Raw genomic sequence first — 24599 nt, forward strand, 5'->3', positions numbered from 1 at the left:
GGTTGTGGGTTACAAAGCCAAGCTTTCCTCCTGCATCCCTGGGTGCCTGCAACGATAGGAGGGAGTCCATGCAGACAGTGCTTGGGCACCGGGAAGGGGACTGAACCGTCAACAGGTGAATCTTCATCCCAGATAATCATGCTCCCCGCCTCGTGGAGCTTCTGAAAAGAGCGAATGAAGCATAACGTGAAAAGCACACAGCACAGCAAGCACCGTGCCTCCCTCTCCTCTTCCCTTGATCCTCACAACCCAACAAGCTGAGATTTAGCCAATGTATCCCCATTCTACAGACAAAGAAACTGAACGCAACACTCAGAGAAGGTGATTTGCCTAAATGCTCAGCGGGGGACTCAGCGATAGATGTGTTGCAGACACATGGATATTTCCCATCTCTAAATTTGACCTGTGTGTTCAATGGCCCCAGGGAATCAAGGCTGGGGGCAGGTGTGATGGCGCTAATTTCCCAGAAGCAGTCTTACCTCCGCTCTTTGAAGTGTCACAGAATTGGCTGGAAGCTGCTCCTGTCGGCAGCGCTGCGCGAGGCTGCTGAAAGTGCTTTTAGCACCTGATTAAAAAGGAGCCTTATTTTCCTGAGCAATTACCAGGCTCGGCTCTCATGATCTCATCCCAAAGACAAGGAAGAAAAATGATGGAAGGCTGGCCTCGAGACACTCACCCCACAGAACACTAAATGGCCTGGCCTCACACATGTGTGGGGTATGCCAGGCACAGCATAGGCAGCAACGTCCAGAGCTGCAGGGCAGCAAGCAGGGCTCGCCACAGGGGTGGGCTCTGTCCTTTCCAGCTCCAATGGAGACACTGCACTGGCCTGCATCCGGCTGTGACCTGACTCCTGGGGGATCTGGGAATGAAGCAGAAAGAAGAAAGGAACTAGCCTTTCTTGAAGTTCTCCTGTGGGGAGGTTATCCCTTTTATATCCCCAAACAGCTGTTCCTGGGAGCCTTCTAGTCTTGAGATATTTATTATAGAAAGCAGAGACGTAGGAGGTGACTTCGTGCCCAAAAACACACAGCCAATAGTTTAGAGAAAAAATGGATTCAAACCCATGCAGAGCTCTAAACAGCCCCTTGCATTATACCCTGCTGTCCCGTAGCATCCCTGGGCCGCCTTAAAGAGGAGCTTGGGCCCTGCGCTCACCTAGGCTTTCGCCCTCTGGTCCCAGTGTGGGTAACAGCAAGGGCGCCTCGCCCCGTGCGTGGCTGAGAACTCCTGCCCCATTTGTCCTGTAATCGTGTCACCCCAAGGGCACTGTACCCCTGGTCTAAGTTGTAACCAAGGCTGTCTCTTACACCCATAGTAGCAAGGAGCCATAAAAAGCAAATGCCCTTTGCTGCCAGAGATGTGGTCAAACAGGCAGGCTTACTCATCACTGGTAGCAGTGGAAAGCCATTTGGCAAGATGTATGCGTACAGGGCTTGATAATGTGAATCTCTTCAATCCAATAATCACACATCTGCAAATACATCTTGAGACAATAAATCCAAATAAAAAATCTTACCTATAAACATCTTCATTGTAGCATTTCCTAAAGAGCCAAATACACTGAAATTCCATGATTTGGAATATTAAGCCATTTAAAATAATATTTTAATTGCAAATTTTATTTTAAAATAATATTTGGATTGCAAGGACTACATTGTCAAAATGGCCATGCAACCCAAAGCAATCTATAGGTTTTATGTAATCTCTATCAGATTACCCATGACATCTTTCACAGAACTGGAATAAATAACTCTAAAAATTATATGGAGTCACAAAAGATCCCGAATTGCCCAAGCAATCCTGAGGAAAATGAACAAAACCAGAGACATAATCTTCCGAGACTTCAGAAAATACTGCAAAGCTGTAGTGATCAGAACAACGTGTTATTGACACAGGAACAGGCGTATGGATCAAGGGAACAGAATAGAGAGCCCAAAAGAAACCCACACACCTACGGCCAACTAATCTTCAACAGAGGAGGCCAGAATGGAAAACGGAGAAAAGACAGTATCTTCACCAAGTGCTGCGGGCAGGCTGGAGAGCTACATGTGAATCGGCGAAGCTAGAAAACCATACCCACCACACACAGAAATAAGCTCCGAATGGCTCAACTCCAGTATAAGACAGGACGCTATAGAACTCCTAGGAGAGAACACAGGCAAACGTTCTCTGACGTAAATAATAGCGATGCTTTCTTAGGTCAGTCTCCCAAAGCATTAGAAACAAAAAGCAAAAACAAACAAGTGGGACCTAATCAAACATAAACTTTTGTACAGTAAAGGAAACCATAAAGAAGATGAAAAAACAATCTATGGACTGAGAGAAAATATTCACAAATGATGTGACTGAACAAATATACAAACAGCTCATACAACTCAAATTAAAAAAAATAAAAATAAAAAATCAAATTGAAAAAAAGGGCAGAAGACTTTAATAGACATTTTTCCACAGAAGACGTACAGATGGCAAGCATGAAAAGATGTTCAACATCGCTGATTATTAGAGAAACGCAAATCAAAACCACAGTGAGGTGTCACCTTGCACAGCAGTCAGAGTGGCCCTCATTGAAAAGTCCACAGGCAGTGAACGCTGGGCAGGAGGCGCTGACGAGGGAGCCTCCAGCACCGCTGGTGGGAAGGTAGGTTGGTGCAGCCACTATGCAAACAGTATGGAAGTTCCTTAAAAACTGGAGTTACCGTATGATCCAGCAATCCCACTTCTGGGCATACATCTGGGGAAAAACACTCTAATTTGAAAAGATACATGCACCCCAATTGTACGAGCAGCACGATTTACAATAGCCAAGAAACAGAAGCAGCCTAAAGGCCCATCAACAGATGAATGGATAAAGAAGATGTGGTCCATATATTCAATGGAATCCTACTCAGCCATAAAAAAAGAATGAAATAATGCCATTCCAGCAACGTGGACAGACCTAGAGATTATCATGTTAAGTAAGTCAAACAAAGACATGTATCAAATGATACCACTTATAGTTGGAATCTGAAATGTGATACAAGTGGTCTTATTTTCAAAACAGACTCACAGACATAGAAAACAAACTGTGGTTACCAGAGGGAGAAGGGGAGGACGGGTAAACTAGGAGTTTGGGATTAGCTGATACAAACTACTATTTATAAAATATAATATGCAAGCAACAAGGTCCTACCATGCAACACAGGTAACTATATTCAGTGTCTTGCAATAACATAAATCAAATATAATATGAGAAAGGACTATAATCTGTGTATAACATAATCTCTTTGCTGTACACCAGAATCTAGCACTATATTGTGAATCAACTATACTTCAGCAAAAAATGTTTCAGAAGAATTCATAATATGGAAATAAATGCCTTTGTTACAAAGTTTAATGGCAAAAGAAAGTTAAGAAGTTGTCCAGATGGTATGATCACAGCTATGTCCAAAAAAAAAGTGAATGAATAAATAGTACATGGGACTTATGGGTAGAGGGTGGTTTTTGCTTTTGTTTTTAACAGACTTTAGTTTTAAGAGCAGTTTTCTTTCAGTTCATACTAAGATTCAGAAAAAGGTCTAGGAATGTCCCATATACCCCTCCCAACAGGCACAGCTCCCCCATGTCAACCTCACTGGGTGGGTTTTTTCCCCTACTTTCTTTCCCCCAGTCCTAAATTGTCAGATTGTCTGTAACAAGAAAAATAAATTCTATTAGGAAGGAAGGAAATACAAGAGGAAGTGAGGGCAGAAGGAAAGGCGAGAAGGAGCCCTCACCCCAAAGGGAGAGTGCAGATGGCTTCTCAGCCCTTTCGATTTCCAATACACCTTTTAATTGCACGAGCTGCTGGAATTCCTCACCATTTTAAGGTTGTGGCATCATTTCCCCTTTCCACATACTGCTCACAGACCATTTTAATGCTTTCTCATCCCCGAAACCACCCCTCAAACACCGAATTCAAGCCAGTCCCTGATGGATGCCTCCTCAGCTCATTCTCTGCCTCCTTGCACCTTAGGCAACTTTTTCTATAGAAGCTGAGCTCCCCGCGACCTGGGCAGAGATTCTCTGGCTTTACCACATGCACACACACACAGATCTCCCTGGTGATGGCGAAAATACGACCTGCAGTCCCCGCCTCCTGCCAGCATGGAGTGAAATGCTGAGCCCGGGTAGGGGTCAGGCCCAGGTGTGCATGTCAGGGCCTCCAGTACCCAGAGCTATACAAGCACAGGCACTGAAGGATGAGCGGACGCCTCTGTAAGCCCATTTTCTGGCACTCTTTGAACTTTAAATTGAGACTAGATTTTTCCAGGCAGTGATGGTGGAGTTGAAGTGTTAGTCACTCAGTCGTGTTCAACTCTTTGCAGCCCCCTGGACTGTAACCCGCCAGGCTTCTCTGTCCATGGAATTTTCCAGGCAAGAACAATGGAGTGGACATCCATTCCCTTCTCCAGAGGATCTTCCTGACTCAGGGATCAAACCCGGGTCTCCTGTATTGCAGGCAGATTCTTCACCACCTGGGCCACCAGGGAAGCCCTTGGTCATAGAAGGTCATGTAGCAGGTGCCAGGCATACATTTACAGAGGTGTCTCATTGGTTGGCCCCTTAGTGCTTTTATTCATTTATTTACTCTTTCACTCTACAAATAATGCTCAGGCACAGAGTCCAGGTAGAATCCAGAGAGCCCAGCCTACAGGCTCTCTCTTGGCCAGCTCACGACCCAGCAAGTCCTTTTAGGGAGAAGCGGCCCAGCGTGGGGAAAGACAGAGGAAGATGGAAAGGGGAGCCAGGGAGACAAGAAGCCCGGACTTTCCAGGCTGTTCTGGAGCAGTGGGACTGAACAGATGGAGGAAGCTCCCTGTGGGACCTTGTCCGGGGACTGACTTCCAGGAGGCCTGAGGCTGTTTGCTTCCCTTGGCAGCCCCCATGCTAGCACAGAGACCCAGCCTCAGTTGGCTTGTGACCTGGCCCAGTGCGTGTGTGTAAGTGCTCAGTCGCTTCAATCGTGTCTGACCCTTTGCGACCCCATGGACTACAGCCTGCCAGGCTCCTCTGTCCATGAAATTCTCCAGTCAAGATTATGGAGTGGGTTACCATGCTCTCCTCCAGGGGATCTTCCTGACCCAGGGATTGAACCAGTGTCTCCTGCATTGCAGTCAGATTCTTCACCCAGTGAGCCACCTGGGAAGCCCTGACCTGTGAGAGCAGGGGCTAATTTTACAGGAAGTACAAAAGAAAAACATAGTCTGGGCCTGGGGGTGAGTTACAAATGCAGAGGAAGGTGCCCACACCTATTGCCCTAGGGGCCCCAAGAGGAGGCCACAGCTCTGCTTACCCTTGGGTTCTGAGATGCCTCGTTTGGGGTGGACAGCTCCTCTGCACGCACACCCATCTCTTCTCTAAGCCAGCGATGGATTGTTTTCATTTCATTCCCATTGAACTGCGAGACTAAACTGGGCCCAATTTCTGATCAGCGTCATTTCTCTCAGGCTTGCTCAGGGAAGACAAAATCCATTAAACTCCTGCCTGCTCCCCTATGAGAAGCGCTGAGCTCCCCATGGCAGCAAGATGGCAGCTCTGGAGGAGAGAGACTCATTTTATGTGGATCAGTGACTGGCTTATTGTAGGTGCTTAATAAATATTCAATCATAACAATCTTAATTACTGGATTACATCATGTCTGTCTTAGGGTAGGATATAAATAAATAATGCCATAATAATAATGAGGCTCTAAAGGAGGGCTGCTCGGTTTGAGTTCCCACTTAGACGCAGGCGGTTTTAATAAATTTGGGAGGATTTCATATTTCATGAAGACATATCTGCTCACAGCAGGTAAATGTTCCTGAAGATAAGCCTTATTTAGTATTAATGCTGGCAGAACACTTGCTAGTTTACATGCTCTTCAAGGTTTAATTCAGCTCAACGTGACACCCAGTTCTCTGAGTGTTTGAGGGTGCCCAGTGGCAAGGAGGTTGATGGGCAGGGTGTTCAGGGTCCGGCCCCCCAGATGGCTTTTGGGGAAACATTGAGATGTGTTAGCCATCCCTCTCCAGCACACCCTAAGCCATCCCCTGCTCAGAATGGAGTTGCAAACAGTCCTGGCAGGTATGAAAATGATGAAGTTAGCTAGTGGCCAGCAGGAGGGGCAGCCCCGCACATCCCGCCACCCAGTGGTGCCCGACCTTCCGTTTGAAAAGGAGTCAGAGATGCCACTGTCCCACCCCGCCTCCCAAATCTCCCAGGCTTTAAAGGCTGCTACCCAATCCAAATGACTTTAGAGCAAAAGCCCCCTGCAGCCTTTGGGGCCCCTCTGCCCATGGGCTGCACTAGGTGACCCTGGGTCTGGAGCTGAGAGTGAGGGTGTGCAAGGAACGGTGTGTGCTGGTTCCTCCAAGAAGGCCAGGAGACAGCCAGAAAGCCCCTGGCAGGCTTGTTGGGTGCCCTAGATCTGACCCCAGCTCTGTTACCTGCTGGACTCACCATTTGCCTTTCACAAGTCCCCAGGATCCCGCTCCCTCTGCAAGAAAGCAGGACATGATGAGGCTGCATCCAGAGCCCTCCTCTAAGGGCCGCATGAAGAGCCAATGCCCCGTAAACAGTAGGATAGCCCTCTGCATGCCATTCACACCAACAGAACTCCAACTAGTAGACGCCCGTTTGTGTGTGTGTGTGTGTGTGTGTCTGTGTGCTGAGTCGCTCAGTCACGTCCAACTCTTTGCAACCCCATGGGCTGCCAGGCACCTCTGTCCATGGAGATGCTCCAGGCAAGAATACCCATGAAGTTGTGCAAAAACCTCACAGCTCTCTGAATTTGGGCTGCTGGAAGCTTCTGGAAGCAGTAGTAGTCTTGGAGGGTTGAGACCCAAATGTCAGGTAGTGAACCTGGAGCAGACATGGTGACTTGCAGAACTGCTCATCTCAGAGCATACAGTCTGGCTCAGTCCCAGCCTCCCAAGGCACCTGAGCCAGCTCCGGTCCCACCATGGGTATCTGCTTCCCCCACTCTTCTCTAAAACTGGACAGGACGATGTGAGAGGACCACCTGTGGAGGAGCTGAGGATGGGCAGGGGTCTTGACACCTTGCATTCCCCAAAAGGAAGCCAGAGCTCTGATGGGATTACAGGTACAAGAGCTGGGCAGCCCCCGTGGTTGTGAGCATGCCCTCCTCACTCTGAGGGCCCGAGGTGACCCTCTGCAGCAATGCCTAGAAAGGGTCCTTAACATGTGCAAGGGTCCAGAAGCAGCTTTTACCCCAGAAACGGTTATCACCTCACAGCACTGGCCACTGGAGAGTGACCTCCCCAGCCCTCGGGAGAAAGTAGACAGCTCTGGGCTTTCTAGAGAAACTGCCCCTGCACTGGGATATTTTTAGCTCCACCACCCCATACATCCATTCCAGGGGTGTTAACGTCACCAGTGAAATTAACCATCCACCTTGGCCAGGCAAAGGTGGCTCCAGCCGGGGGTGTGGGGCGGGGGAACGGAAAGTGTCTCACTAAAACTCTGGACTCAGGTTTCCCTGCAAGTTGGTCCGACCATAATCTCTTGTCAAAAGTAGTAACAGGTTTTCTTCACCCTGTGGCAAATCATCTCAATGAAAAATACACCATCATTTAAAAGAAAATAAAAGGAAAAATCAACACATGCACGTATTCTGCTGACAAAGCAATATTTGTTGGTTTTAGGCATCATTTTACCTATCGCTTGGCTATATATTATTTGAGAACTTTTTTCCCTGTAACTACATTTTTACAGTTTTAAAGTTTTTTCCCATGAATATATACACATTTTTACATTAATTATATAAACTCCATCTTTCTTGATTACTTAATGGAAACATGGAACCATCCGAAGTTGCTCAGCTGTGTCCAACTCTTTGCAACTCCAAGGACAGTAACCTACCAGGATCCTCTGTCCATGAGATTTTCCAGGCAAGAGCACTGGAGAGGGTTGCCATTTCCTTCCCCAGGGCATCTTCCCAACCCAGGGATCAAACCCGAGTCTCTGGAATTGCAGGCAGACGCTTTACCATCTGAGCCACCAGGGAAGCGATTGATTACTTAATACTCTTCCATAAATATTTTCTTCTATTTTAAATGTGTTAATGTTTAAGTCTAGCCTTAGCCAATCAAACTCTAAAATTGGGCATTTGGCTGTTTCTGATGCTTTGTGTACCTGCCAATATTTGTAGAGCTGTTGGCCTCGCTAAAGCCACTTTATATCAGATAACCCTAAGTGAGGTTACCAGACAGACTGGAGTCTGAGGGACGGGCCAGGCAGGCCCAGGTGCCACCTCCTTGGCCACGTGGCTCTAGGACAGTCTCAGGTCTCGCCCTGGCTCCCGCGGAGCCTGCCAGCGTCCTCCGGCTCCCTGCTGTGTCTCTCCTCTTCACAGGAGCTCCCACCTCCCCCTCGGTTCACTCTGACCTTCTCATTCTCTCCTGCTTGCCCCAGGGAATTTCCTATTTTCTTAAAATTATGGAACATTTCAAATGTATACACAAGTTCAGAAGACAGTGTAACAAATACCCAACCCCAAAAATCTTGCTTCATATACTCCAACTCATTTCTCCATACACTGCATTACTCAGAAATAAGTCCCAGATGTCACATCATTTCATTCTTAAGTATTAGCGTGCATGCGTGCTAAGTCACTTCAGTCATATCCAACTCTTTGCAACGCTATGGACTGTCGCCTGCCAGGCTCCTCTGTCTGTGGGATTCTCCAGGCAAGAATACTGGGATGGGTTGCCACGCCCTCCTCGAGGGGATCTTCATGACCAAGGGATCAAACGTGCATCTCTTAGCATCTCTTGCGTCTTCTGCATTGGAAGGCGAGCACTTTACCACTAGCGCTACCTGGGAAGTATTAGCGTGGATCTTGCTAAATAATAAAGCTGCTTTTTTCAAATACCGTTTTCATGTCTGAAACATTAGCAGTAATTCCTGAATGACATCAAATACCCAGGAAGCATTCAGATTACCCAAGTGTCTTATAAATGTTTGCTATGGAGGGTGTGTTAGAACCAAGATCCAAAGAGCGTCTGTGCATGGCACTTAATCCCTGTGTCTCTCAGGTGTCTTATAATCATGGCTTCCACCTACTTTGATTTCAATGGCTTATTTGTTAAAGATATTGGTCGCTTGCCCCCTGGAGTTTTCCATACCCTGGATTTTGCTGATTACTTCCTCATGGCATCATTTAACCGTTTCCGCTGTCCCTGTTATTCCTATAATCTGGTAGTTAAATCCAGAGGTAGAGACTTGTTCTGATTTAGGCTTGTTTTTGTTTGGCAAGAGCACATCATGGGTGTTGTGTGTTTATATAGGAGTCCCTCAGGGATCATTGTCTTGATCATTATTTGTCAGGGGTTTGAAAAATGATAATCTTCTAGTTCTACCCTTCCTTCTTTATTGGGGCTTCCCAGGTGGCACCAGCGGTAAAGAATCTGCCTGCCAGTGCAGGAGACGCAAGAGACAAGGGTTCAATCCCTGGGTCGGGAAGATCCCCTGGAGCAGGAAATGGCAACCCCCTCTTCTTCACTCGTCACTTGGCTCTTTGGACTACTGGGTATCGTTCACACAGGAAAGTCAGGTGAGGCACTCGGCCCTGTTCACCTTTTCAGAAGGATGAACCTGCTCTCTCCATCCTCCAAGAGGACCATGGAGGGTTGTATGAGTTATTCGGGTTTTGATTTGGGGTTTTTTTCAGTATCATTATGAGCTCATGAGTTCAAACATGCTCAGTGTTTCGATCTACCCCGGCTTCTATTTGTACTAATGTAACCTGCTCCATCTGTCGCTGTGGGAACCTCTTCAGTTGACTCCGCAGTTATTTTGATATCATCCCAGCCATCTTTCTGAGCCTGCCTGCTTTGGTGTGACCAGAGGTTTCAGACTCTTCTTACACATTTTCTGTTAAGAGAATGTGTGTCCTTTTTAATGAGCTATCTTCAGAGACAGAAATGTTGGTAAAGAGGAGAGTCATTGCTCTGATGTTGGTTATTATTTTTAGGCCTTTTAAGAAATGCTTTTCATTTTTTAAGAGAAACTATATCTTGATTTCACACTTTTGCATATTTGATTTTATAGAATTTATATTGATATCAAATAAACGTTACCAAGTTTTACTTACCATTTTGCTTTTATATTTGCAGCTCTTTTCTCTAACACTAAAAAATGACCTTGTTTTCTCATGACACTAACATACTTCCTAATTTGCTTTATCTATATCTATCTATATTTCTGAGAACAATTTAAGATTTTACTTTACAGTTGATTTTATGTTCAGGTATATCCTCCTTATGAATGTTAAAACAAACTAATGTAGTTTAAAACCATTTGAAATAATTCCCCTTAGCGAAATTATGCCCCCTACACATTAGATTCATTTTGCTCTTAATTTCTCAAGACTGCCTGTTTTAACTTTCTGGTTTAGTTTACTTCGGTCTTTAGGTAAGGTATGCGCGCGGCTGTACACGGAATCCACCAAACAAGGCAGACTCAGACACCTAGCTCCTCCTCTCATTTGCACACCTGTGCCCTCCTGTCCCCCGAGGTACCCATTTCAGTTTAGGGTTTATTCTTAAATTGTTTTCCTTTAATATAAGCAAATACATATAAATGCACATACATATTCTCTCCTGTTTGGGTAAATGGTAGCACACTTTTTTTAATTTATTTATTTTAATTGGAGGCTAATTACAATATTGTAGTGGTTTTTGCCATACATTGCCATGAATCAGCCATGGATGTACATGTGTTCCCCATCCTGAACCCTGCTCCCACCTCCCTCCCCATCCCATCCCTCAGGGTCATCCCAGTGCACCAGCCCCGAGCACCCTGTCTCATGCATCAAACCTAGACTGGCAATTTGTTTCACATATGATAATATACATGTTTCAGTGCTATTCTCTCTAATTATCCCACCCTCGCCTTCTCCCACAGAGTCCAAAAGACTGTTCTATACATCTGTGTAATTTGGGGCAAGGGATTTCTCCTCTTTGACCTTGTTCTCCATCTGGAAAGAGAAGGGCATGGCTTCCTCCCAGGGTGATTGTGAGGATCGAAATACACACCCTATACAAGACAGCTAACGATCCTAACAGTATATTCTATTAAAGCCAAAATATTCAAAGTATCACCATTTCAGCATCATCAAGATCACCAATGTCACCATCATCAATGCAATATTCAATACAGAATACTACTAAGAAGATATTTTGTGGGTTTTTGGTACTAAGTCTTTGAAGTGCAGTGTATATTTTACACTGACAGCATTGCTCAGTTCAGACCAGCTAGGTTTCAAGCGCTCATTAGCCACATGTGGTTGGTGGTGACTGAAGTGATGGAGGGGCTCAGGTTTGGCACACCATGGCCCAAATCCACCTGCCCCTGTTTTTGCACAGCCCTGTGAGCTAAGAGTGAGCTTCCCAGGCGGTGCCAGTGGTAAAGAACCACCATGACAAAGGAGCCTGGTGGGCTACAAGTCACAGGCTCTAGTAGCAGTAGTGAGCTGAGAGTGGATTTTATGTATCTAAAGAGGAGAGAGAACCAAAACCAGAATATTCTGTGATATGTGAAAATGACATGAAATTCAAATCTCCATGTCCATAAATAATGTTTGATTGGAATGCAACCCCACCTCTTCATCTACAAAGCGTCTCTAACTGGTCTTCATGGCTGAGTAGAGCACTAACGCGGAGAAGGCAATGGCACGCCGCTCCAGTACTCTTGCCTGGAAAATCCCATGGACAGAGGGGCCTCGTGGGCTGAAGTCCATGGGGTCGATAGGAGTCAGATACGACTGAACGACTTCACTTTCACTTTTCACTTTCATGCATTGAAGAAGGAAATGGCAACCCACTCCAGGGTTCTTGCCTGGAGAATCCCAGGGATGGGGGAGCCTGGTGGGCTGCCGTCTCTGGGGTCGCACAGAGTCGGACACGACTGAAACGACTTAGCAGCAGCAGCAGAGAGCTAACAAAGGCGGTCTGATCAACAGGCTAAAAACATATACTCTCTAGCCTTTTACAGAAAAAGTTTGTCAGCATGTGCTCCAGAAGCACAGCTGGAGCACAGCTCCTGACCCCTGACCCATTTCCTCCTGACCCATTTCCAGGTCCCTCCTAGTGGCCAACCTCTCAGCTGATCACCGTGATTTTGTTAGTGTTTGGTCATATTTTAATAAAGTGGATTTACTTCATTTCTCAGGACAGGTTCTGTTTTTTTCTTTTAAATCTTTTATTGCAAAGTCCTAAGCCAAGAGTCCCAAAGCAAAGTCCTCAAAGAGAGCTCCCAGACCATGTATCCCTCAGCTGACTTTGACAGCCACCAATCTGGCCCCCGGTTTGTCAGACAGGGGGAGCATCTCTAAGGAAGGGTCTTCAGTGACCTGGGCCAGCGGCCTGTTTTCCAGCCACGAGTTGCAAACAGGGCCCCCCAATTAAATCCAGCCCTTCTGAGCTGGGCACCATTATCATGCCCCATCCCTTCACAAAGCCACTAACTCTGAGTTCCTGGTAAGGAGATCCATCTGATGAAAGGGTCTGAAGGTGAGAAGTGTCCTGCTGCCGTGACACCCCATTCTGCCATCAGCCCTGAGGACACCCTTTCACTGTGCTGACACTCAGGTACAGAATCCCACAGTTAACAAAACAAATCAGTAGCCAAGGAGATGCCCTGGCCAGACTTTACTCTCTCCCCCAGAGGGAGGCAAGCAGAACAGGTGGATGGAAGGAAGCCGTGTTCCCTGCGCTTAGGCTTAAAGAGTGATTCGCTAGAGCGGCTAGGATGGCTGCAAGGGACCTACTGTCTAGACAGGTCAGAGGACAAACCCTCTTCTGCGTCCTCAGAGCCAAGCTTAGTCATGTGGCATCCAGGACCTCTGCAAGCCTCAGTTTTCTCATTTGGAAAGAGGGCGTGTGAACAGTCATCACAGACAGGGAGAAAAAAAGATGCCAGACAGTGCCTGCCACACAATGGGTGCTCAGCAAATAGAGGTTCCCCCGTCTTATCTTTCCCCAACCCTCCAGCAGGGAGCAATTCGCAGTGAAGGAACAAAATGGTGCTGGGCCCCAAGACAGAGTACAACGGGAGGCTCATTTGCATAAGGGCTCAGAATGGTGCAGGCCACGGAGTAAAGGTTTTCTGTGTGCACCAACAGTACTATTGTGTTGTTATACGTATGATTATTAAGCTTTGCGAAAGCACCAACTTCCTGGAGACATTTATGGAAACAACTCATAAAGAAGACTGAGCACTGGTAAAGAGAGCTCAGACAAGCTGTTCAGCACAACCACATCTCGAGAGCGGAGAATCAGGGGAGTTGCCTCACATTATGTGTGGAGATGTGAACTTCAAACACCCAGAAGTGGAAACTGGCCTGAAGGACCCATTCCACATTGCCCTCCTTTACCAGCTTCTCAATGTTTCTAATTAGTACAGATGAAGAACAGAGCAGATCTGTCCCCAGATTAAGTTAGCAGCATCACGCACGTCCAGACGGGAGTGAGGCCATTTCCACCCATGCTGTCAGGCAACCAGGCAGCTCCCACGATGCTCCAGAGGTTCTGTGGAGAGTCGGAGCCAGTGAAGTCACCGCAAGGAGTGGACACCATAGCACGCCGCCTGAGGACAGCTTTATTTATGCTCTTGCAGAATGTACAAGCAGGTCTTGTTTTTCTGGATGATCAGGGAGCCGGCTCACATAGCGTTCGTGATTCTACATTTAGAATTGTGTCTTCATTCACATTCTTTCCACGCAGCTCACAGCTCCTGGACTGGGAGAGAGTGGCCACTTTGCCTGGGCCCGTCCCCTGAAAAGATGCCAGCTCCGGCTCACGCAGACCCCGCGCTCTTCGTGGAGCTTGGGCTGAGTCGTCTGGCTGTGTTTTGTGCTTGAGGTGGTCCACACCGCTGCCCCACCAGGAGTGAGCCAGACATGGGGTCTCTGGGACAAGACAGCTGGAGGCACATTTTGGGGGAAATCAGATTCTACCGTGGTCAGCTATGGTCAGCCTAGCTGGATTGGGTCCCAGGCCAAACTCGGAGAGCTCCTGCTCCCAGGACAGGCTTTTGCCACGTCAACTGCGTTTTATTGTTCTCTCTCGACCCCTCCTGCTGACGTCATTGACAGAGCTGCCAGCCACTGCCCTGCCCCCAAATGTTCCCTGAACCATCCTTACGGTTCTCTTTTCCCAATCAGCCACTCCAAGCAAACACCATCAGCACCTGCCACACAGCAAAGCTCACCACTTCTAGGATCCTAAACCAGACATGAGGTCATGTTCTCCACCTGTGAAGAATTAAAAGTAAGCTGGGGAAGAAACGTTCTGAGGAGCGGGAGGAAAGTAAGGGGCCCTGTTGAATGGTTTCAGCTCAGGTTACTCATTCCTCAAAACAAACTCCTCCTTAAAATGGGATTTAGAAATACAACTTTTCCTAAAATCCAGAACAAAATGATTTGGGGCAAAAGCAGATAGCATACAAACTGGCTGTATATTTGTTCCAATGTATAATTGTAGGGGGTGGGGGGTGGATTTAAAAAACTAGAGCATCAAATCCAGGATTTCTCAGGTATTGCTGTTGACTCCAAAGCTCTGTTTTTTAAAAAATAAGTCAATCTGAATGCTCTTTACCGAAAGATAAGTAAACGATGGTACAGATGGTTGAAGATGTGGCAAAAATCAGGGAAAAAAATAACAAGTGAATGCCTACCATTTGAGAAGCTTTGTAATATAGAAGCATGTCTGTATGAGCTTATCTGATCTTCAACCCCACAGAGCGCAGGCAATCTGTCCATCTTAGAGATGAGTAAATTGAGGCACAGAGAGGCTAAGTGATTTGGCGGAAATACAAGGGGCTGGGGCTCTAAATCCCATTTATTGTTTGGTTTGGTTTTGTTTAATGCTGGTTGATCTCTCAAATCGATTCTTTTTATCTGCCAGGTTGGCTAGCATTGATTTTGACACTCAGGGGAGGTAAGTGGGGTGGGTAGAATCAAGGGGTTCACTTTGGGTGTCCCTCAAACCATCTCTGAGTGCTGATCAGTGAGCAGGAGTCCCCACAGACAGAACCTCAAAAGACAAGTTTAGAGGCTCCCAGGAGGAGGAAGGGCTGGATCGTCCTTTCGTTGGAGGTCTTGACCACTCCATCTGCAGGGCCACGAGGAGCTGTTCTTTGTGACTCGTTTGAACTGAAGTGCATAGACCCGTCTCCCTGGGATTCTGCTACTGGTAGGTTCGAGGCTGGAGGTGGTGCCAGGCCTTGAGTTAGGGCTGAGACTGAGGTCGCTGGCTGTGAGTAATCCACCGGGGCAGGCAGGGCAGTCCACAAATAGATTCAGAGGTACAGTGCAACACAGACTTCCAAAGGCTTTGGGCATCCACAAAGCAGGACACCAGTCTGAGACCAGGCACTTCGGCCTTCCCAGGCCCCAAGGAAGGGGAGTGTGAGAAAGGATCTTGAAAAAAAGAAAGAAATTCCTACATTAAAACTCTTGTGCTCTCCCAGGGTCAGCTTGGGGGAAGGTAAATAGAACACCTAGGAACTGGCATGGTGTGAGCAAAGGCAGGGGGTTGGAAAAGGTCTGGGGGGTCTGTGGGCAGTTTGGGGAACAGGTGACCCCAGGCCAAGATAGGAAGTGGCCATGGGAAGGCAGACATAAGCCCACCTCAGGGCTGTGAGAGGCCTGCCCTCCAGAGATGAGGAAGGGAGCTCTAACCTGGCACCTGGGCCTTGCCCACAACCACATCTGCCATGGCCAGGCTCACCCAGTGGGCACTTACCTTACCTCTTCTCTGATTATTTCATATCCTTCAGCAACTCTCATCCTGAAACCCCAGGCTAGCCTTCCCCCAGCCTGCAGCCAGGCATGTTATTTTGCTCCAAAAGCACAGCCCAGGACGGTTCCTTACTCGAGGAATGCAGGCTGCGGTCCTCCGAGCCGATGATGAAACGGGCTATTTCTGCCCCGGGGCATCAGCAGGCCTCTGGGCTCTGGTTCCAAGGCACACACCACAGTGTTTATAATGTTTCCCTAAACAAATGTTTTCCTTTGCATCTTGGGAGATTTTTATTCAAATCTCAGCACTAGAACAGTATTAAAAATCAATCTGAATAGAAGTTGGAATCCTGGGTTAGGATCCGGCTAAGAGGCAAGCAATTTCTCACTCCCCAAGTTATCTATTACCCGTGGCCGATCTGGATGTAAAAATAGCTGCTGAGGCTGTTTGTTTAATCTGACTGTTACATGACACCACGCGGGTGTTGCAGTGGGGACTGTTTGCCTCTTCCCCACCAAGAACACCATTTGGTTTCCCCCGGCTGGGTCTCTATTTAGGTACGCTTCCCCAACTTCCAGTGTCTGGCCAGCTTCTGGTCACTGATTTTCCTCAGGTGGGCAGGTTTGTGAACATTAAGAGATCTGGGTCTTGCATCCATTCCCCTCTATCTCTGGGCAGTCTGGCTGACAAGGGAAGAAATTTTGGCTGCTGGGCAAAGCCAGGCTGCTGGAAGAGTCAGGGTCCTGTCCGGTTCCTGGGAGGCCCGGAGAACAAGCAGCACGACTTGCGGAGAGCAGAAGGTAGGGTCAGATGCCGGTCTGGTTCCCTCGCAGAGGCTGGGAGGCACGAGCTCCCACGGGCCGCAGGGGTGTGTGCTCTGGGCCGGCGGGGCTGGGAGGCTGCCCGCCCTGTGTCAGAGAGCTGTGCAGGGCGCTGTGAGTGGCCAGGGCCATGTCGGGGCTGAGTTTCTCCGTGTGCTGCGTGTGCCGTGGCGACGGACTGCTGTCTGGACCGTGAGGAAACAGAGGATATGGTATAGACGGGTGTGACTTGGTCCTTCTGTGCATCTGTCAGGACACGCTGCTCCCACATGGCTGAGTGGGCACAAGTCTTGGGTGTGTCCAGGGCGCTATGTTGTCAAACGGGTGCGACCTTACAGGTTCTAGGGTGGGAGCCTGGCTCTCTTGTGTCCCCCACTGCTGGGTCAGGCGGGAGCCTACTAGTAATAAAGAGGACACTTGGGCCTCAGGACCTCATGGCCCGTGGACTCCGAGCGCACGTGTGGCTTCAGCAGGGAAAGACCCCCAGGCTGCATGTTCTTCCACACCCAGGGGTCCCCAACCAGACACGTGGGCTGGCCTGAATCTACCATCGTATCTTTTCTCCCTCATGGAGAATTGATCCTTAAGAAGAACAAAATTGAATACGTGTGTAAAGTTAAATAGACCTTAAGAAGTTATTAACCTTAAGAAATTAAGAAGGATTTTTAACACCCCCATGGATATATTGATAATGCAGAGGGCTATGCATGGTGGATGAGGGACTATATGAGAAATCTCTGTAGTATAAATTTTGCTGAGAACCTAAAATTGCCCTAGAAAATAAAGGCCATTTTTAAAAAGACTGAATTATGAATCATTTCTTTCAACATATCTAGTCCAATTATAACAAACAATATTTGCAGTAATATTTTTTAAAACCCAAAATATGAGTCCTGGAGAGTAGATTAACAAATGTTTGTGTTAAACGAGGTCTAATTTTCCAGTATTTGTGCTCCCTTTACTACAGCGGTTGGTAAACCAAGGCTGTGGGCTGGGCACCTGGTTTTATAAATAAAGTTTTATTGGCACGCAGCCATACTCGTTCATTTACATAATGTCTTTGGCTGATGCCCACAACTGCCCCAGGCTGTGTGGCCAGAAAAAACTAAGCCTTTACTACGCAGCCCTTTACAGAAAATGCTTGCCGACCCCTGTTGTACCACTCCTTAAGACGGATTGTTTTCGTTCACACACAAACAGCAGTAAGCATTCCAGCTTGTCCAGCCTGTGAGCTGGACCCTGCAGAAGCAATGACTCGCTCTGGAGCTCCTTGCCCCTCCACTGGGCTCGTCTTTCCAGTCTAGCTGGTGCAGGAAATGCTCAGCTTGCCCCTGGGAGAATTAGCTTTGCTGTGGAATAAGGCCTAGGTTGAGCAGGGCAGATTGTGCTTATCGGGATGGTTTATAAATAGACACCTCCGGGTGAGCCAGGTCCAGCCTGCATCTGCCCCCTGGTCTTTGAGAGGGGAACAATTGTGCCTGCTCGCTGGTGACCAGAAGCTCATTGGGGTGGGAGTGACCATAGCCTGCTGGGAGGACAGGGGCTGATGGAACGCTGGGTCCTAACAGTATAGGAACCTGGATCCCCTGGGAGCCCAGGAGACAAAGGTGTGCAGATGAGGCGAGGGAAGGCCCGGTGGCCCCGAGGCCCCTGAGGAAGAGTATGTCCACCCTGATGTCTTTTCCCTGGGACTCAAGCAAGTGATTTGGTGTTTTTTGCCTTTTGCTCCTGACCCTAAGGAAGCACAGGAGACCCTTACAGAAAGGGGAAGCCCCACGTCTGGAAATAGCCCTATTCCTCCAGCCTATGCCAGAAATCTCAGTAATTGAAACCAGCCAGCCAACAGAGCCAGGCCTGGGCCATCTTCCTCCTTGGCTTTCAGGCCTTCACTCCATCCGCCCAGGGTTACTGGAGAGATGAAAAGGGCTTTCAGCGAAGACAGCCTTACGGAGACACAAGTGCTGACGTTTTCCCAACAGGCTACAGTGGTCTTGGTTTTATCTCTGTCTGAGAGTTTAAATCACATTTCAACAGACCCAGCCAATATGTAGCCCTATAATGCAATCTCATGTCTCATTTCGTCAGTTGGGAAAACCCAAAACACCTCTTAGTTTCTGCTTGATCCCAGGGGTTGCAGAATGAGCTGGGGGTATGGGGAAGGAGAGGACAAGACTCATTATAAATGCACAGGTCGAGACCCGAAAATGGAATGTGTGGAGCACTGCTGAGCTGTGTCACCTCCAATGTAGGTCATCCCCATCATTCTGGAACATTTCCTGGAGGGGGCTGCGTGAGTGAGTACTACGTGGCAGCAATGTCAAGGCTGAGATGGAGTGGGTTCTTGGCTGCCCTCGGTTCCCAGGGCTGAAGAAGGCTTGGTGCGAAGCGCATTCCCTTCTGAGGTGCGGCTGTCAGAGTATCTACAAATGTGATTCCAAGAGGAGCCAATGGAGCCAACGAACAAATGGCTTTCTCCCCAGGACTTGACAGACCACTCTTCTCATCGAAGGAGAAAGCAACCCTTCTGGACCACAGCCCATCAAAGCAGGGAGAGAACCTTCCGCGTAGCCTCCATTCTCAGCTCGGCTCTGAACTCCAGCCCAGAGAAGACACTGCACAGTGAGGGGCCTCTGAACCCATGGAGGTGCCCACGCCTGGCATCAGTAGGAACCCTTGGTTCCTTTGGGTCTCTGCACCTGGACACTGTTCCCTGGCCTCAGTGAGTCCCTTCTGTCCCTGAGTGGCCCCTTCCCAGGTGGGCTTCAGCTGCTGAGGACTTCAAGGCTGAGCTAAAAGAAGGGTTTCATCTTAGCCACGTCCCATCTTAAAGCCTTTACCTGAAGCTTGATGAGGGAAGAGCGGAGGGGAACCTGAGATTCGCTTGGGCAACCAGTGCTTTCTCTACTCTCTGCCCAGTCTGGAGGTCAGTTTCATGTCTCTGAGCCCTGCCTGCAATGGCCAGGTCGTGTTAGAGCTGCCGCCGGGCTTGCCCTGGCCTGGGGCGGCCTGGGCACATGCAGCACCACCAGCAATTAAGGGGCAGGAACTCAGACCCACTTGCTAAACCCACGGGCTCAGACCTGCTCCTTGCCCGCAGTGTCCCACCAAGTTCACCATAGGAATCTAGCTTCGTTACTCTGTAGGCAAAATGCTTACACAGATCGCCTGGTTTTTTGTTTTGGTTTTCTGACTCATCTAGCATGCAAGATTTCCTCAGACTGGTTCCAGTGATAGCTTAGGAGACGCAGGCATAGTTTTCAGGGAAAACAACCGCCATACAAACACTGATGCTCTTAACGTTCAGCCAATAAGCATTCAGATGAGGGAACTGAGCGGTTTGCTCAGTCAGAGGAGCCAGTCAGAGGGCAAAGGTGCGAGCTGGTTCCAAGGACAGGCAAGCGTTGGGGGCTCTGGGCACTCGCTGGCTTGCTTCTCTCTCTTTCATGTCGGGGAAAGGCATTGTCCTCGTGACCTCGTGCCCCTAGCCCTGGCTTGGCGTAGATTGTACGGCGAGGAGGGTGATGAGACTGACAGTTAACCAGGTGTCAGCCGCCTCACAGACACGGATTCGCTGGGTCCTCACGAGGACCCTGGGAGGCGGGTATTACGTTAGGCTCCTTTTGCAGATGAGGAAACTGAAGCAGAAAGAGGTTTTGTAATTTCCCTAGGGCCACTCACAAGCAGTACAGCCAAGAACCATGCCCCGGGAGGTCTGGCCTCAGTCCACGCCCTTCTCACTGTGTTATAGCGCCCCCGTCTGGAGGTTAGAAATGTGGCAAGCGGCATTCAGCGAGCACCTACTAGAGTCTTTCCGACAAGGCAATGGCATCCCACTCCAGTACTCTTGCCTGGAAAATCCGGTGGATGGAGGAGCCTGGAAGGCTGCAGTCCATGGGGTCGCTGAGGGTCTGACACGACTGAGCGACTTCACTTTCACTTTTCACTTTCATGCATTGGAGAAGGAAATGGCAACCCACTCCAGTGTTCTTGCCTGGAGAATCCCAGGGAAGGGGGAGCCTGGTTGGCTGCCGTCTATGGGGTCACACAGAGTCGGACACGACTGAAGTGACTTAGCAGCAACTAGAGTCTTTACATGCTGGAGCTCACCCTGAAAGCCTGTTGGCGGGTGTTAGCACCACAATGATAGATATGGAATTCCTTCTAAGGGAGGTCTGTTTCAAAAAGCCCAAGGTCTCTAGTGGTGTAAACTTCCATTTACTGAATCGTCTCTCTGTGTAGGTCTCTTCTGGGTCCTTGACACTTTTCATCTCTACCCTTCACCATCACCCACAGAGGTGAGAACAGCTGCAGAGAATGAAGGGAGGCTCAGAGAGGTGGAGGGAACTTGCCCAGGTTGCACAGCGCTGGGAAACGGGACATAGTCTGGCTCTAATCTTTCCACTCCCCTGCTGGGTGCTGAGGCTGAAGCCAGCTGGGTGCCTGCACACAGACTGGCAGCAAAGCTTCCTTCCCAACTGCCTTCAAGCAAGCACTGCCTGGAGAGACCACCCTCTTCCCACATCCTGAACCCTGCAGATGGCACTGGTCTCTGCCTGTTCTCCCCCAACAGGCAACTGTCCCTTGGAGAGGAAAGCATTTCTGATTCATCTCTGTACCCTGCATATGCACAGCCTGCCCAGAGCCAGGTCTAGAGCCAGGCAGACACAGCCCAGACCAGTCATTGACCCGCATGCACCCCAAGTGGCCCAAGAGCATAGGACTCACCAGCACAACCTCCCAGAAAGAGGTCCAACCTCCAGTCGCTCGAGGCCTAGGGCAGCAGAATTCCAAGTGTGGTCCCAAGTGTCCCTGGATGCTCTAGCCCTGCCCCAACATCCTGAGAGAGCATCTCTGGGGTGGGCCCAGAACTCTGTTTAACAAGCCCTCCAGGGCATTCTGAGAAGCAAGGGCCACTGTCTTATGAAAGAGGAGAAGAGATTCCTTGTTTATCTCAGCAAGGAGAATTCCAAGAAACTGACTTTTTCCACTTCAACTCAAGTCATTGTTTTAAATAATCCTGTCTGTCTAAAGAGCACTATTCAATTTTTTTAGAAGGATTGCCTGGATGGTAAATTCTTTATCTCACCACTCTAAGCACTTCGTAAGGAATTCTGTGAAAAACAGATGCTTGTCAGTTCTGTGACTGTGTCCCCAAAGCAGAGAAGTTCCCTTTCCTTCCCTGGAAGAGCTGGTCTCACAGCTGCCACATGGGTTGGAGAAAAGACAGCTGTCACTTACCAACCAGCCATTTCCGTTCTACGTCCTAGCCTCCAGCAGGAAATGAGGAGAAGGCCAGGGACAGTGGGGCTCTGATGTGTTTGTGGGGTTGGGGAGGGGTTAGAGATTCCCAAGGGCTCTGTGGGACACCCCTCCCCCAGCCCAGATACTCATATTCCTGACACTTCAGGGGCAGGATGCTGGATGCTGGATGCTGGATGCTCCTACGGGATGGCCGTGTCCAGCAGATGCCTTCCCTAGCTTTACTAAAGCATATGCTCTCTGGTGGGGAGAGGAGGTGCTACAAGAAAGACCTCCACCCCTTCCTACCCTGTGGGGACACCATGGCAGAGGGAGACACCCACCCCGTAACCTTTTCTACTTTGGCTGCTCAAGGAGGGCAAAACTGCTTGGCAGAGATTGGGGTCTGAATCCCAGCTCTGCCACTCCCTGGCTGTGTGATCTTGGGCAAGTTGCTCAACCTCTCTGTTTCTTGGCTTCTACACCTCAGATTTCTTTGACACAGGTCCTATCTGACTTGGCCAGTGGTTGTGACCCCTGAGAAAGATGGCGGATGTGAACTTCATGGCAGTTAGCAGGAGCTGGGTCAGCTGTGGTGGCTCTTGCAGCTCTGCTTCTCTGCCTTTGCCACCCAGCCCTGTGGCACCAATTTACAGATGGGGAAATGAAGTCTGCAGATGGTGAGGAGAGCCCTGTGCCTCTCTGCCCTCTTTGTGGTTCCAGGAGCTCTTCCTGGAGCTTCTTCTCTCTGCCCAAGCCTGGGACTCCCCTCAAGGCTGCTTTCCAGGGGTGTCCTCCCATATGGCCTGGCTCTCTTCCCAGGGGCTGGAGAGAGGATGGTTGCCTGAGGGACATCCCAATCCCAGCAAACCCACATGCCTCTTCCTCTGGGAGTCTCTGAAGCAGCCTCCTCTCTGAACAAGGCTCTCCAGGGTGGAGTTACAATTGCCCCTGTAACACCCACTTCATAGTCCGTAGAGGCTTCCTCAAGGACCAGGCTGTACCTTCCCATCAGCCCCAAGGCTGAGGCTCAGATTGAGTGATTTGTCCAAAGTCTAACTGATTCCGCAGCTCTTAAGTGAACAGTCAGGTGTCCATCTACTGAAAGCCTTGCTGGGTGGCCTGCCAAAGCTGGACTCCCAGGTGGAAAGGGATGCCCAGGACAGAAGACGGAATAGAGTGACTTTGGGTCTTAAGATGAGCTCCAGGGAGCCCTGCGGGTGACAGCCAGGAGTGGGGGACTACAGGGTGCCCAGGGGTGGGGTGGGGTGGTGCCGAGCACAGTTTCTCGGCCTGAAGCAGAATCTCCTGGAGATGCCTCTTTAAATGTAGGATGCAGAGACCCTATCCCTCTCTAGCAGCCCCAGGTTCAAGCTCTGCACCACCAAGTATTAAATGTCTCTGGATTCAAGGTCTTCCTCTGTAAAAAAAGAAGCGTAATTCCTACTTTGCAGACTTGCTTCCTAATTACGTAATAAACAGGAAGCAATAATATAGTATATAAAGTGCCTATCTCATGCCAGGCCCTCTGTAAATGGGGGTTTCTTTTACTCATTCGTCCACTTGCTTAACAAATGAATGGCCCTCTGTTAGACCTAGGAGCTGTGCCGAACGAGGGAGGCAGCAGTGAAGCAGAAAGGCAAGGCCTGGCTCGTGGACCCAGCACCTGGTGGTCTTCTCCTCTCCCTAACAGTATGAATACGGTCAGACCCTAACAGTCCCTGTGTTTGGGCCTTGGATCTCTATTTCTCCATCCAAATGAGAACCTAGCATCACTATAAACAGGGCAACCCCAAACACAGCCTGATCAGGAATGATCAGATTCTGGTCTCAGTTCAGTTCAGGTCAGTCGCTCAGTCCTGTCCAACTCTTTGTGGGACAGTTTAAAAAAAAAAAAAAAAAAAACCACTACAGACTATAACTCATTATTGAGCCCTCAAATCACTTACTATGTTGCACCTAGATTTTTTTTTTTAAATGAACGACTACTATGGAATAGGATGAAAATATCAGAGTGGTCCATGTAAGCAAAGTAAGTTTGCTTCATGAATTTTCCTTGTTTTGTATTATATGTCTCAGCTGACTGTATGCTGTAATGTAGATGTATTTCTTGCTGTGTCTTGAGGGGAAAACGAGGGAAACCTCTGCTCCTGGAACATACGCAGAGAAAGACTGCACACATTCCCCGTTGCCCAGTAGCCTGCGTGTGGGTAAAGTGCACGGGAGGGCGGCTGGGGCTCACAGGGCTCAGGGGGCCTTCTTCTGTGCAGGCAGCCCCCCGGGCTGGGGGAGGACCCGGGCCTGGGGAGTCTGGTGGCTCTGAGCATCTCGAGCAGTGGCTGCCTCAGGGGCTAATTCCATGACCATTCCTTTCCTCAGCCCACTGCAGCGCAGGAAGCTGCACACACCCCCCGACCAGGGCTGGGGGCAGAACTGAAGTTGCTGTTTATTGTCCCAGTTTCACACGCGCAGGTAGAGGTGACGCTGCTTTGGAGCAGGACCTCGCCCTGGTCTCCAGCTCCTGCTGCCCAGAAGAGCCTAGTTTACTCCTGTCTTATGTCACTTCCTACCATCTCCAGAATACAGGACAGGATGTTCCTGGGAAAGGTGGAAGGAAGGGAGGCATGAACTTACAAAGGATGCTCCAAAGGCCTTACTAATGTTCTTTTCCTTTCTGTAAAGCAGTTCTCAGCCGGCAGTGATCTTGCCCCAGGGGCCTTGGCAAAGTCAGTGGTACAGAGGCTGAGAAGCCCTGTTATTAATACACAGATCATTA

The 24599-nt window shown here is 49.0% G+C and overlaps 1 protein-coding gene across 10 annotated transcripts in view; it reads left to right on the plus strand.

The window, feature by feature from the left end:
• Positions 1-24599, plus strand: part of LOC104999010 (chromosome unknown open reading frame, human C10orf71) — a 54298-nt gene that overhangs the window by 9555 nt on the left and 20144 nt on the right. For 3 of the 10 annotated variants that reach the window (XM_010854437.1, XM_010854434.1, XM_010854439.1), the window contains exon 2: positions 14186-14291. The exons of 2 other annotated variants lie outside the window; for them this stretch is intronic. The gene's annotated coding sequence lies outside the window, so the exon portion shown is untranslated. Of the gene's footprint in view, positions 1-14185; positions 14292-15435; positions 16565-24599 lie in introns of those variants that run through there. 5 more of the 10 variants (XR_826534.1, XM_010854433.1, XM_010854435.1 and 2 more) reach the window with 2 other exon arrangements.

Source organism: Bison bison, unplaced genomic scaffold (genome assembly GCF_000754665.1).
Source record: "Bison bison bison isolate TAMUID 2011002044 unplaced genomic scaffold, Bison_UMD1.0 scf7180017864341, whole genome shotgun sequence".
NCBI classification, from domain to species: Eukaryota; Metazoa; Chordata; class Mammalia; order Artiodactyla; family Bovidae; genus Bison; species Bison bison.